We start from the raw sequence: 13,929 nt of genomic DNA on the forward strand, positions 1-13,929 counted from the left end.
CTCAAGTTTTGCGTAACTTTTAAGCTGTGCCATCGACCTCTTGGCCAAAAAGTTGAACAATTCTTTAACGCGCTCACGCGCGCAAGTGCTCCACGCTTTACTTTAGAACGTTTTTGAGGCACTGTGAAAAGTTTGACAGGTTTGTTTTGTGTTTGTTTTATCACCCTTGTTTTGTTTTGTTGTAATGCTTAATTACCTTTTTTATATACTCTAGTACTTTTATACAATTTTCTAAGTGCCTAAACTCTTTCCCTCTTTATCGGAAACTTCGTTGACCAGGCCAGAACTCCTAACCTTGAATTGGGTTGTTAAACCCTTTTGCCGAGTTCTTCTTTAACAAATTTTCGCACATCGCCGCCACGCCACTTTACCCGGCTCACACACTGGTGTCTGTGTGTCAGACTGTGTTGTGCTATGTTGTTATGTTATTTTATTGCTTGTTCTTGTTTGAGCCGGACCACTTCGATAGAACCCATAACCAGAAGAAGAAGGAGAACTGTGAAAAGTTTCCAGTGCCGGCATCGATCGGTTCGCAGACATGCAAAAAAAACAAAAAAGAAGTGGTTTAGAGCGTCTGTATGGGTCGCCGTTTCCTGCTTCTTGTGTACGAAAAAGTTTGCGTGTTTACTGGTTACTGACACGCGGTGGTTCAATCTTGAATGTGGAGGGAAAAAAAAGTTTAGAAAAAAAGTTGTCGACGACCAGACTTGAACTCGGGTCGGCGGTGTGACTGCTTGGAACGCTACGACAGTGCTGTGCTCGCTTCCCAGAGAAAAGCTTCTAAGAGGCGTGGACAATGACGTTTGAAGGTTAAGTTTAATCATTTTTTTTTTCAAAATATTTAAAATTTAGACATCGCTATCACACCACGTAGTACGTGCAGATCGAGCCCCCAACGAAGAGCAACCGGCAAAAAACCTGCGAGACGCTGATGTCTTGCAGATATATCCCAAGGCTCTTTGTTGGACGGGAGTCGAACAAAAAACCAGAAGACAGAAGGCCGCGTTTGGGCGCGCAACCGTGGCGTGTCGGCGAGGTTTTGCTGAGCAGGGAGATAGAGAGGATTTTCTGTAGCGTGGCGGTAGTTCGCCACGTACTCGCCTGACCTCCGCGCCGGTTCTTCTTCTTGGGAGAGCAAGTTGATGAATCTCCGGAACACGATGGTATCGGGAAGTTTGTTTTATTGGCTGGCAAGATTTATGGATGTTAGCTGGTTGTTCTGAGGGGGAAAACACGTTTGGTAAAATTAAAGGGAATATATCGCTATTTTTCAACAACTTTCTAAATCGAATTCAGCGTTGAAATTAGCACAAAATCTCATTATGATATTTTCATGAATTTCTCTGGCATCACTCAATTTTGACGTTCAATCTTCGAAAGCAAAACAAAATGTCTGTAAATTTATTTTTAAATAAAGCAACACAATAATAAAATCAAACAGACATATAAAAGTCAAAGATTCTTATCTGAAATCAAGTTCAAAAACACCATAAAATTTCATAACAAACAACAAAGAGACAACGCTCGGACAATCAAAACTCCGCGGAAGCCGGCCGGCTTTAGCGTGTTCCCCCCCTTTTTTAGAACCTTAGTCACGTTCTCATTGCCTTGTAGATTAAATTTTGCCAGTATATAATGATAGAGAAAAAAATTGAATGAAATTAACACACCAACCGCGTAGTCGTCGTCGTCGGTCAAAAATGTGAACCCACCCCGACGACGACACTGACACGATGTCTGTCCGGATTGGTCAGACACATAACGCGCTCGCTTAGTCACTCTAAGTTTGTCCATGGACTTAATGTACGCTGACTTGGTGTGTTGCTGGTTTGGAAAGGGACGGGGGAGCTGCTCGTCGACTAGTCTAGAACAATTATTGTGAATAATGGCTGAATGGTTGAAAAAGGGAGCGTAATGGTTGATGGTTTTTGTCATTTATCGTTGAAATGGTGTTTTTCTGTTAACATATTTTATGATGCAGTTGAAACCCCCATTTTTGCAATGTTTTTTTAAATATAAAAATGTCAACTGCTTTCAATTAATATTTTAGGGCTAGTGATTTTTCACGGCAAAAAAAAACGAGGTATGTCAAAACATGGCAATTTCACGGCGATTTCGCAGTTCTCTACAATCAACTGGAAATTAACGCAAAGGAGGAGTTAGTTAGTTAAGGAATAATTCAGTTCAGAAAAGTCACTGAAAGAGTTAGCTGTTGTTTTAGATACAAAATATAAGAATCATGACAAAAAACCAAGACAAAAAATATCAGCTCAATTTTGTGAAATTTTGTAGAATTTTCAAAAGCAATTTTTTTGATTCAGTTTACTTGTTTTTAGCGAGATTTTAGAATTATAATTTGTTTCGTTATCTTTAAAACAAAGCACATTCTAATAAACAACTTCAGTAAATGTAGAATCAGTAAAATAAAAGAAATTGTGTTTGCTTCCATGGTTTTTAGCAACAGAGAAATTGGAGTATTTAAAAAAGTTCAGGCAAAATTCTATTTATAACAGCTTTATCAAAATTTGTTATTCATAATATCATAAAATTTAAACAGATAGCAAAGTGCTTAAAGAATATTTTACAATATATATTGTATTTTAAACCATATTGAATGAAATGTCCAAAATATACATTGCTTTTATATAATTATTTCATTGTTATTTAATAAATTTAAAAAAATGCTCAAACTGTTCTATGCTTTGTTGCATTGAAGTATCAAATGACGTTCTTTCACATTATTGGTTTATGTTCGTGTATACCTAATAGAGACAAATTCTTCTTGTGTTATAGCATGCTTCAAACTACATATTGTTTAATCCATGGCATGTTAAATACAAAGCTTATTATGCAGGAGATTTTTAATCAATAATTTGCATTTTATTAAACATTTTAATAAACAATAACTCCAAAAATGAGTTGAAAAATGACTGTTAAAAATCTTGTGAATTGAATGAATGAAAAAACAGTGTTAAATACACAAATTTGAAAATAAAATATTTAGAATTTCGCAGGATTCAGCGGTATTTACAAAATTTCAATATTTTTAGAAATGGTCACTCATGGTCACTATTTTTAAAAATTGAAAAACTGCAAATATTTCGCTAAAATCAAACTTTTGGTGGCTATATCTTGAAAACGGAGCCCTTTATCAAAAAATCTGTAAAGTACTTTTCGATTGCTGATTCAATTTTGCATTAAAAAATAATGTCAAACTTGTTTTTGCATGAAACTTCGTTTTTTCCAAAAATCACTATTTTTTCAAAAAATCATAACTCGGCTGCTGTTTTTTTGACCATGTTCCTCTATGGCTCAAAAGTTGTGCATAGTGTTTGTCCCCTGAAACATATCAAAAAATCTCGAAGGGAGCGGCCGTGGCAGACTGGTTACGGTGTTCGCTTTGTAAGCGAATGATTCTGGGTTTGATTCCCATCTGCTCCCTACGAGAAAGTTAAGAACACATGAATTTGAAATGATGAATATGAACGAAAAATCAAAGTCACTCGAGGCGGGGTTCGATCCTCCGTCCTTTGGATTGGTGAGCAAAAATGCTAACCACTAGGCCATGACGACTTGGTGAACTTGGACTGGAATTAGGAATATTATTACAGAGAGCGAGTTGTGGCGCTATAACCACGGCAAATAGTGTCCAGGGCATTCGTAGAAATACAATGTCCCATCCCAGAGGGTCCCGGAGTACCAAATCTTCTTAGCATGTTGCTCCCAACGAATACAACCAAAATCTCGGAGCGTATGGTGGTGTGTCCCCACGCTTCTTCCTCCCCTGTCGATTCAGAATTGTGTTGTTGTTCGAACACTCAGTGCTCAAACTCAACCCAATTACGAGTCTTCTCTGCGATACGGCTTTACGCAGTAGGCCTGGCCGCTTTAACGCTTGTGATGTTTCAATGCATTTTCGATGCAATGGCGCACTACAAATGTTAATAAATGACAAGAAGAGTGCTAGGCGTCATCTAACCTAAGGCACTCTCCAGGATCCCTTCGAAAGATTGGCTGCGCTAGGGTCTTATTAGATATTAGATTAGATTAGAAACATATAAAAAAATCTCGATAATCAAAAAATACGTATTTTGGGAAATTGAGTTTTAGTGAAAAAAAAGTTGATTAAAAAATCTGCAATTTTTTTCCGTGTACCTATTTTTTTCTCAAAAGTCCTCAACAATACCTACAACTTTGCCGAAGACACCAAATTGATCAGAAAATTCACTCAAAAGTTACAGCTGTTTGAATATTTACATACCATTTTTGTATGGACAGCAGCCAAAATTGTATGGAGACTTGTATGGGTGAACCAATGACGCAAAATAGCTTTTTTGGGCATAGGGAAGGCCCCCACAAAGTTTGAGCCAAATCAAAAAATACAAAAAATAAAATTGATCGAAATCGACCGATTTCGTAGAGAGTTGCTCAACTATTTTCCAAAACTCATAGTGTTAAATGGTAGCTGGGGAGGTCAGCTATTGTTTCCCATTACGAGTTTTGAAAAAAAGTTACCTGAAGCTTGAAAAACAGCAAAATAGTTCAAAGTGTCAAAATGCTTTTCCGCCCTTTTCACATGTTGCTCCAGATTTCTTCACTTTTTACTATACGTTATTCTCGAACTACATAAGTATTTAATTTAAATGATCAAAGTTATAAAAAATGTGCTGTCTAAACCTACTCATTATATCAACTCCACATGGATCAAACCACGCTTCATGCAATCCAGACGCCTCTTCAAAAAGAAGGCTGACACATAAAAATCATTAACACAATCCAGACCTCGTTCCAGACTCCGTCGTCGATTCAAAATTCTGGGAAAATCTCATGCAATCCCACAGCGTACCTGAAACCAACCAGCAGATCCCACATTCCCAAACAGTAAACACACGCTGCTCTCGTTTCGGTTCGCTCAACCTGAAGAAAAAAGGTGAAAATGGTAGAAATTCCCAGTCTCCCAGCTTCCCAAAAAGAAGGAAGAGAAAAAAGTCGTAAAATATGTTACCTGCCGAATAAAATCTTTCCTTCGCTCGAAACGAGACGAAACTGTAAACAAAATTTACGCGGGAAAATACTAAAGTGACGCGCTCCTCACCCTTAACAAAAAAGTCATACGACGACGACAGCAGAAGTGGATGAAAACGGCAATGGAAAGACCCCAAGCCATGAAGAGGGAAGAAACGACGACCACGAAAACGCTCAATGAATAGTAGTAAGACGACGACGTGGCGGGAAAGAAGAACAAAAAAAAACAACACTCGGAAAGACTTGGTTGGTGGTGTTGGTGGCTCATTTGGGGCGCGTTCCGTTTCGAAGAACATGGCCAACGAAACAACCACAACATCGAGCCGTGTAGAGAAACTGTATGTAAAAACAAAACTGGAAGAAAAATAATAATAAAGCGCTGACGATGACGGTGATGACGATCGTCACTGGCTGGCACCATTAGTCGAAGCACGTAGAGAGTGCGGTGAAGATCGTGGTACTGATGATCATGATCATGACGATGAAATACCAGGTCGAGCACCCTTTCATCGCTGACGGCACGAAGATCTGGAGGCGTAGACGACTGATCCGCGGAGGAGGTAGTGGAGGTAGCGACCGACCACACACTCTTCGAAGGGGAACGATCTACCACCACCAGGAGGAGTAGGAAGATAAAGAAGTTTTGAAAGATCGCCGACAACTGCGCTTCTCCGCGCTCGTTTCTCCTTCTTCCAGCTGCCAGGTCACCTCGTTTCACCTGTTCTTCGTTCTGCGCCGGATGAGCATGATGATCGCTGGGAGAAGTGTTTCTTCAAGCTGGATCGTTACAGCTGCATTAGAAGCTGTGCGATTTGGATTTGAGCTCTAGATCGTAGCTAATAACTCTGTTAGATCAGCTCGATTGAGTAGAAATTCGAAATTATAACTATTGCAAAGAATCATTTCAAGAAATGTTAAAGTTTAAAAAATCATAGCATCTCTTCGTCATTACCATTTCCGTGTAAATCTTGAAGATTTACATATCTTGACATCGTGTAATATCAGAGCTGTAGAGCAAGTTCCAAATCCACTAAACCAAATCCTTCCAATCGAGCAAAGCGCAGTTCAATCGCATAACGCGTTCAAACACGTCGTATCTTGAGTCATGCCTTTCTTTCGAGGTTCGTCGAGCTCGTGGTCGTCGTCGGAATGGGAACAATCGTGACCGCGGATTTCTCAGAAGACCAACGACCAACTGCTGCTGCTGCAACAGCAACAAAAAAAAAACATGAGCAGAAAAGTCAGCCAAAGTGAACAAATAAAAGCCAACTCACCCCACAGTCGGCCAAAACATTCCTGAGCAATGAAATTCGTCCGGCCGCGGTCCACTCGTGTGTTGGTTGTTGGTAAACATTTCGTGGCCTGGCCGGGTTGGTCGGCTTGAGGGAAAGAAAGAATCGGCACGGAAAGGAGAAAACTACAGAAAACTACAGAAAACTACAGAAAACTACAGAAAACTACAGAAAACTACAGAAAACTACAGAAAACTACAGAAAACTACAGAAAACTACAGAAAACTACAGAAAACTACAGAAAACTACAGAAAAATAGAAAAATACAAAAATACAAAAATACAAAAATACAAAAATACAAAAATACAAAAATACAAAAATACAAAAATACAAAAATACAAAAATACAAAAATACAAAAATACAAAAATACAAAAATACAAAAATACAAAAATACAAAAATACAAAAATACAAAAATACAAAAATACAAAAATACAAAAATACAAAAATACAAAAATACAAAAATACATTTTAAAAGGGCCAAACATTGAATATTACGCCCATTTAAAATGCTAGTCTTGATTTAAAAATTTTCATAATATTTTTTTCGAAAAGATCGGAAAATTTCACGAATGTTTCAAATATTAACATTGAAAATCGGACCATTAGTTGTTGAGATATCGTCATTAGAAAATGGTGGGCTGTTTGGGTGAGACTTAGCAAACTTCAATTTTCGTGTTTCTTTTTCTTTAAGCCGCTGTATCTCAGCAACCAAAGGTCTAATCTTCAATGTCTCTTAGAACTTTTTTAGCAAATTTTCTGAACTTTTCAAAAAATATATTTTTAGAAATGGTCACTCATGTTCACTATTTTTAAAAATTGAAAAATATACTGCATATACTGCAAATATTTCGCTAAAATCAAACTTTCGGTGGCTTTATCTAGAAAACGGAGCCCTTTATCAAAAAATATGTAAAGTACTTTTCGATTGTAAATTCAATTTTGCATTAAAAAGTAATGTCAAACTTGTTTTTTGCATAAAACTTCGATTTTTTCCAAAAATCACTATTTTTTCAAAAATTCATAACTCGGCGGCAGATTTTTTGACCATGTTTCTCTATGCCTCAAAAGTTGCGGATTTTTGTTCCCTAAAACATATCAAAAAATCTCGAAAATCAAAAAATATGTATTTTGGGAAATTGAGTTTTAGTGAAAAAAAAGTTGATAAAAAATTCCTCAATTTTTTTTTTCCGTGTACCTATTTTTTTCTCAATAGTCCTCAATAATACCTACAACTTTGCCCAAGACACCAAATTGATCAGAAAATTCACTCAAAAGATACAGCTGTTTGAATATTTACATCCCATTTTTGTAAATTGTATGGAGACTTGTATGGGTGAACCAATGACACAAAATAGCATATTTGGTCATAGGGAAGACCCTCACAAAGTTTGAGTCAAATCAAAAAATACTAAAAATAAAAATGGTCGAAATCGGCCGATTTCGTAGAGAGTTGCTCATTTCCGGTTTTGGTAGAGAATTGCTCAAATACAACAATACAAAAATACAAAAATACGAAAAATACGAAAAATACGAAAAATACGAAAAATACGAAAAATATGAAAAATACGAAAAATACGAAAAATATCAAAAATACGAAAAATACCAAAAATACCAAAATACGAAAAAAAAACCAAAAATACGAAAAGTACGAAAAATACCGAAAATACCAAATTTAAAGTAATTTTTCAATTCTCATCAAGCTGATTGGAATTGGTAATTTTTCTCCTCTCAGTGTAACTTTTTGCTACCTTTTCGAACCAAGAAGATGGGAGGCTTTTTGAAATTCTGAAAACACACACACCGACTCCGTGGGGTGTGGTGACCTCAGAGTTGGTCAATTCGGAGGAAAAAAAATCATAAGAGAGCGCGGAAAAAAATTACCACACAGAATATCCAGGGTAACGACTTCTTGTTATGGTTTGCCCACACGTTTTTACGTCGTAGAGTCCGTGACGTTCCCGGTTTTCTTCGTTGAATGAACTCCTGGCGAATTTGGGCAATTTTTTTTCGCTGGATTTGAGTTGTGGCAAAGAACGTTGACCGTTCCCGACGAGTACCAGTTCTGGTTGCGCGGTTGTTTTTTGTTGTGGGAACGTTGATCGTGATGTTGATGGGGGATTGAGATGGCCACGTTTGGGGAATTTCGCATCGTTGTTTGCTTTGGTCTGCCGGGGTTCTTGACCGATGGGGGATAATTTAAAGCGCAATGTGTTGTGAAGAAGCAGCTATTAATCTTAACAGAGTTATCTAAATTGATCATCAATTGGTGGACGTGATGACCGGCTTCGACCCTTCGACATTATTCATTAGCCCACAATGTGTCCCAGTTATCAGCCGTTGATCCCTTCGCTCCCAAACTTGGCTCATTACGGACCATTTACAGCTGCTGAATTATGCATTCCAAAAGGTAGCCTCAAACATCTGCCTTGTGGGTCTTTTGGCTGGTCACAAAACCCCTTGATTAAAACTGCGTGCGTTTGTTTCCAATATTTTCTCCTCTTTCTCTCTGCCCTGGAGGCGAGCAGTGTTTTGGCCAGCCAGTCTGGCTCACTTCCGGGGGTCTTGAAGAATAAAATGAACAAAAAAGGTCGCCCAAAGACGTTGACGAAGGAAGGCAATGCGTTGCGCCTTAAACTTATAGCACACACATCAACGACTTCAAACTATACGAAAGAAACTGCGAAATTTGTCAAGACATCAGGCTGGTTTAAGGGTGTGGAAAAAAGAAGGGCAGGAAGTTTGTTCAAGACGACCAAACGAAGCTGTTTGGTAAACAGCTGTTCGGCCACGTTGTCCTTGTTTATGGGAAAATGTGTTTGGAAGATGGTGAGTTTGTGGAGCAAACAAAAAATCTTTTTTGAAGTCATCTTTAATTAATTCAAATAATTAAAAAGTTGCTTTAAAAATGTACAACCACAAATTGTACTTTTTAAATTTGTAAGCTACCTTTCGACAATCAATTTTGACGATGATGTGATTACGGTATGTCCACGTATCCTTCCTCCTCTGTAGATTCTGTGCATTTGGTATGCCTTCATCCAATCTATCACTAAAATTTTATTAAAGTGAGGTCGCAGAACTCGAATTTGATGTTAAAAACAAGAAAAAAATACAATCTAATGTTTAACGGAATTATATCCGTCCAAGTCTCCAACCCGCTTGAATTGGATCAATCGACGGAAACAGACTGTCGACGGATCTAACTGTCTAATCTAAGCGGCTTTCTTCGCGTGCTGACAAACGGTCTGAAGAACTAACGAACCGCAACTACAACCATCCGTCAGCCATCGCCACCAGCATCCAAAACAATCCCAGAAGAACAAAAAGCGGGGCGAAGGAGAAGAAAGAGTTGGTGGAGAAATTACGGCCGCCGCTCTTTGTTCTGCATCATTTCGGACAATAAACCGTTGGAATCATCCGCGGCCAAGCCCCGATCGACAGTGTTTTCATGATGACGATGACGCCGATGATGGTGTTTTTCATCTGAACGCGCGCTGAATGGTTGTTCATGAATTATGAATAACTGCGACGTTGTTTTTGTTTTCGTGCCGCGCCGGCCTGCTGGGAAGAGAAAAGTTTTCGAATGGGAAAATCGGAAAGTTTATCTAACCTAGAAAGCTTGAACTAGAAACAATCCAAATTAGTCGAAAGCATTGTTGGTATTGTCAGTTTGCTGACTTTGCTACTCAAATCAAATTTGAGTCAAAATGGCTGCGCCATAAATTCCAATCTTCCGATTGACGCAGCTTGTCACTAAAAAAGTCACGACTTGGTCGTTTTAACCCAAGCAAACTTGTTTTTGACGACTTCTTTTTCGGTTTTCGCGACTTTCTGCGTTAGAAATGTGATCTCTGTAGCAGTTTTCTACGACAATCGCAATATTGTTTATAAATCAATTCAATTTCATACCAACTAGTAGGCTACTTATTCTTGTTTTGATACTGATTCAACAATGCACACTCTGTTTACTACAAAAGAATGCAATCGTGTTCTGTATCTCTCCCCTCTGTCTCTCCCAGTCGTCGTAGTATTTACAACTGTCAGAAACACATTCCGCCATTTATTGCGCGTTTCGCGTGGCCAAAGTCTGTTCCGTCGTCGGAAGGCAATTGAGGTCTCCTTGGATGATGTTTTTTTTTTATTGCCACTGTCCGTGTCCCCGTGTTCGTCTTTCACTCGACACCACCTTCCCTCGTGTTTCTGTTTACAGTTTTATTTTTACTATTTTTTCCCGAACTGCCTGTCTCTCGTTTTTTGCTGCATCCGTTGAGATGTTTTGTTTTTCTTGCGGGTTCGCGATGCACTCGTTTGGCGTTCATTGACTGGACTTGAGTGGGCATATTGCTTTAAAAAATGCATTCAAACTGAAATTTTTAACTTCTTTTCTTCTTTTTTAAGGCTTATTGGTCACGAAACATAACATTTTAGAAGGGCGTAATATTGAATTAAAGTATCGTTTTCGAAAAGATCGAAAAATGTTACGAATGTTTCATATTTTAACATTTAGAATCGGAACATTAGTTGCTGAGATATCAACACTAGAAAATGGATGGTTGTTTTGGTGAGGCTTTGAAAACTTTAATTTCACTATATATTTTTCTTTCAGCAGCTGTATCTCAGCAAGTAGAGGTCCAATCTTCAATGTCTCTTAGTAAATTTTGTATAAAATTTTCTGAACTTTAAAAAAATAGAGATGGTCACTCATGGTCACATTTTAAAAAGTAAAAAAAACGGAATTTATCGGACAAAATTCAACTTTGAATTGCTGTATTCTGAAAACGGTGCACTTAATCAAAAAAAAAATGTTGAGTATTTTTCGATTGCAAATTCAATTTTACACAGAAAATAAAAAAAAATCGATTTTTTCAAAAAATAATTTTATTAAAAAAAATCATAACCCGGCAGCACAATTTTTTACCATAATTCTCTATGTATCAAAAGTTGCGGGTTTTGTCCCCTAAAACATATCAAAACATTTCGAAAATAAAAAAAAAAGTTTTTTGGGAAATTGAATTTCTGTGAAAAAAAGTAACTAAAAAATCGCATTTTTTCCGTGCACCTGCTTTTTCTGAATATTACTTAACAATACCTACAACTTTGCCGAATGTACCAAATTGATCAGGAAATTGATTCAAAAGTTACAGATTTTCGAATATTTACGTTCCATTTTTGTATGGACAGCTGCCAAAATTATATGGTGACTTGTATGGGTGAACCAATGACACAAAATGGCTTTTTTGGCCATAGGGAAGGCCCACACAAAGTTTGAGCCAAATAAAAAATACAAAATAAAAAATGGTCGAAACCGGACGATTTCGCAGAGAATTGCTCATTTGAGTTGGAAAAAAAATGAATAAATTGCCCAGCAAAAATAATTTTCAGCAAGCTCCGTTTTCAAAATTTCAATTTCGAAGAAAAATTTGAATACCAGCCTAATCATTTTTTTTCTTCCTTGTAAAATTTGCAACATGAAACATTTTTTTTCAAAGTTATTACGTTTTTTCCGATCCATGATCTCTATTTGTTATTTTTGAAAATGATTGTAATCGTCTAATTTAAAAATAATAACAAAATAATCATTTTAAACTAACCTTATTTAAATAGGTAACGACTCATTGCACATGTTTTTCTTAATGAATAGTTATGTTTTGGAGTTTTGTTAACTGTCCTCTGTTTCTGGGATATTTTAAAATAGGACAAAAAAAAACATTGAATAAAATTAGTTTTGACTTTTTTTTTTAAATAGTGCTATTTACTAAGCAGAATTATTTTAATACTTTTTTTCAATAGCAATAAATACAAATGAAAAACTAATGGCTGCGTCTTCGGACTCATAAGACAAAAAAAATCACATGAAGAAGATGCAAAAAGCTTTTAAATAAGATGTTTAGTAGTTATTAATTGGTGAAATAACTCAGTTAAACTGTGATTTTTGAAAATTACATTTAAATGGCATATTTAGTGGTGGTAGATCATCACATTTAACAAATACTTTTTTTTAATGCGCCAACCTAGCTATTGCGAGCTTTATGCTCGGCTAGAGTACGGTCAACCAAGCTAAGCTAAGCTAATATGATTTACATGCTTAGTTGAGGTCCATTCGGCTGAAATACATTAATTGCACGCTCCTATTGTATATGTTTCATTAAACGTTGTGACAGTTTTTCTATTGATTTAAATTGATATTTTTTTAAAAAAATGTTGAGGTCGAGTTAAGTGTAAGTTGTGTTGCATTCTGGTTTTGTTTTGTTTGATTTTGTTTAGTGCCGTGCTATAAAAAGTCTAGCCAATTCATAACACACTTGTACAATTCAGTTGTTTTTCAACTATCAATTTTCAAAAATTCAAAGATATAAGATAGAGAAACTATTTGCGAATTTGTAGCAATCTTCAAAATATTTTTAAACCCGCTCAATTGGGTCCTTAAGTTGAGTTTAGATTGGGTAATCGACTACACACAATGATTATATTTATTTTTCTGAGCACACTTACATTTAAAAATTAAATTTGTGGCCTAATTCATCGTAAAATGTTGTCTTGTCAATTTAAAAAAAATGCGTTAAAATGAAAAAAGGATAATAAATTATTGATTTTTCGTTCCGATGTTAAAAGAGGAGACGACATAACCTCAGAAAAATAGTTGCAACTATAATTTAAAATTTATTACAGTTTTCAGATTGAAAAAATCAGCAAATTACGCTTGATACTTCCGAAAATCCTTGTTTTTATTTTTTTTAGCTTTATTAATTAATTAACTTTTTTTTCGATATTTTTCATTTTTCGACGCTCAATGGCGCCTCATTCTCAGCGCATTTACTTACCGACTCGTGAGTAGCTTATTTTTCGTTATATTCACCACGAGGTTCTCGGCTCGTTTGGCGTTTTATTTGCGTCACGAAAATGCAATTTCTGCATTCGTTCTACAGCATTATTTTTTTTTGTACCCGTACTATAGCGAGAGAGAGAGGTTACGGTTAGTAAATAAACATCGCTTGGTGTGTTTATGGGTTGCACGCTATTTGAATATGTCTGTACGGAGTTTACGTGCATTCACGGCGACGAGGGCAAATGTGAGGTTTCGTGTCGGTGGCCGAGTTTTGTTTTTTTCTTTTTCTTTGCTTCTCTCGAGGGTTGTTTACAGTTGCAAAGTGCATTAAATGCACTACCGCCAGCGACGAGACTTTGCAACCATTTGCTGGTTGTTTGTAGGTTATGTTGATATACTTTTCGCAAACAATGGTCGTCGACGATGTTGCTTCTTCGCCGCGGAAGACATTCGTTTGGACTAGTCAAAACTCCAGCCAGAAGGGGTTTGCTGGTTGGTTGTGATGAGAGCAAGAAAGTGTTAAAATCCGACCAAATTAGCATGTTTGAAATGCATTGCATGGTCGTTTGCATTGCTGGATTGGATATTGAACGCCAGCTAGCTATTGTATTGTTTTAACGCTTTACTGGCTGCTGAATCCATTAGTCAATGTGTTTCAGTGTACACAAAATGTTCGGAAATTGTTTACGATTTCCAGTTTCCGTCTTGTTGGCTCTTTTGAAAGTGTTACTTGGAACACGTTAACCTCATTTGCAACTCTCAGAGATATTTCTAAACAAATAAG

The 13,929-nt window shown here is 36.8% G+C and overlaps 1 protein-coding gene across 1 annotated transcript in view; it reads left to right on the top strand.

Moving 5' to 3' along the window:
- LOC6048552 (xaa-Pro dipeptidase) overlaps positions 1–13,929 on the top strand; it is a 150,564-nt gene that overhangs the window by 18,194 nt on the left and 118,441 nt on the right. The gene's annotated exons all lie outside the window — the stretch shown is intronic.

The sequence above is a fragment of the Culex quinquefasciatus genome, chromosome 2 (assembly GCF_015732765.1).
Source record: "Culex quinquefasciatus strain JHB chromosome 2, VPISU_Cqui_1.0_pri_paternal, whole genome shotgun sequence".
Taxonomy (NCBI): Eukaryota; Metazoa; Arthropoda; class Insecta; order Diptera; family Culicidae; genus Culex; species Culex quinquefasciatus.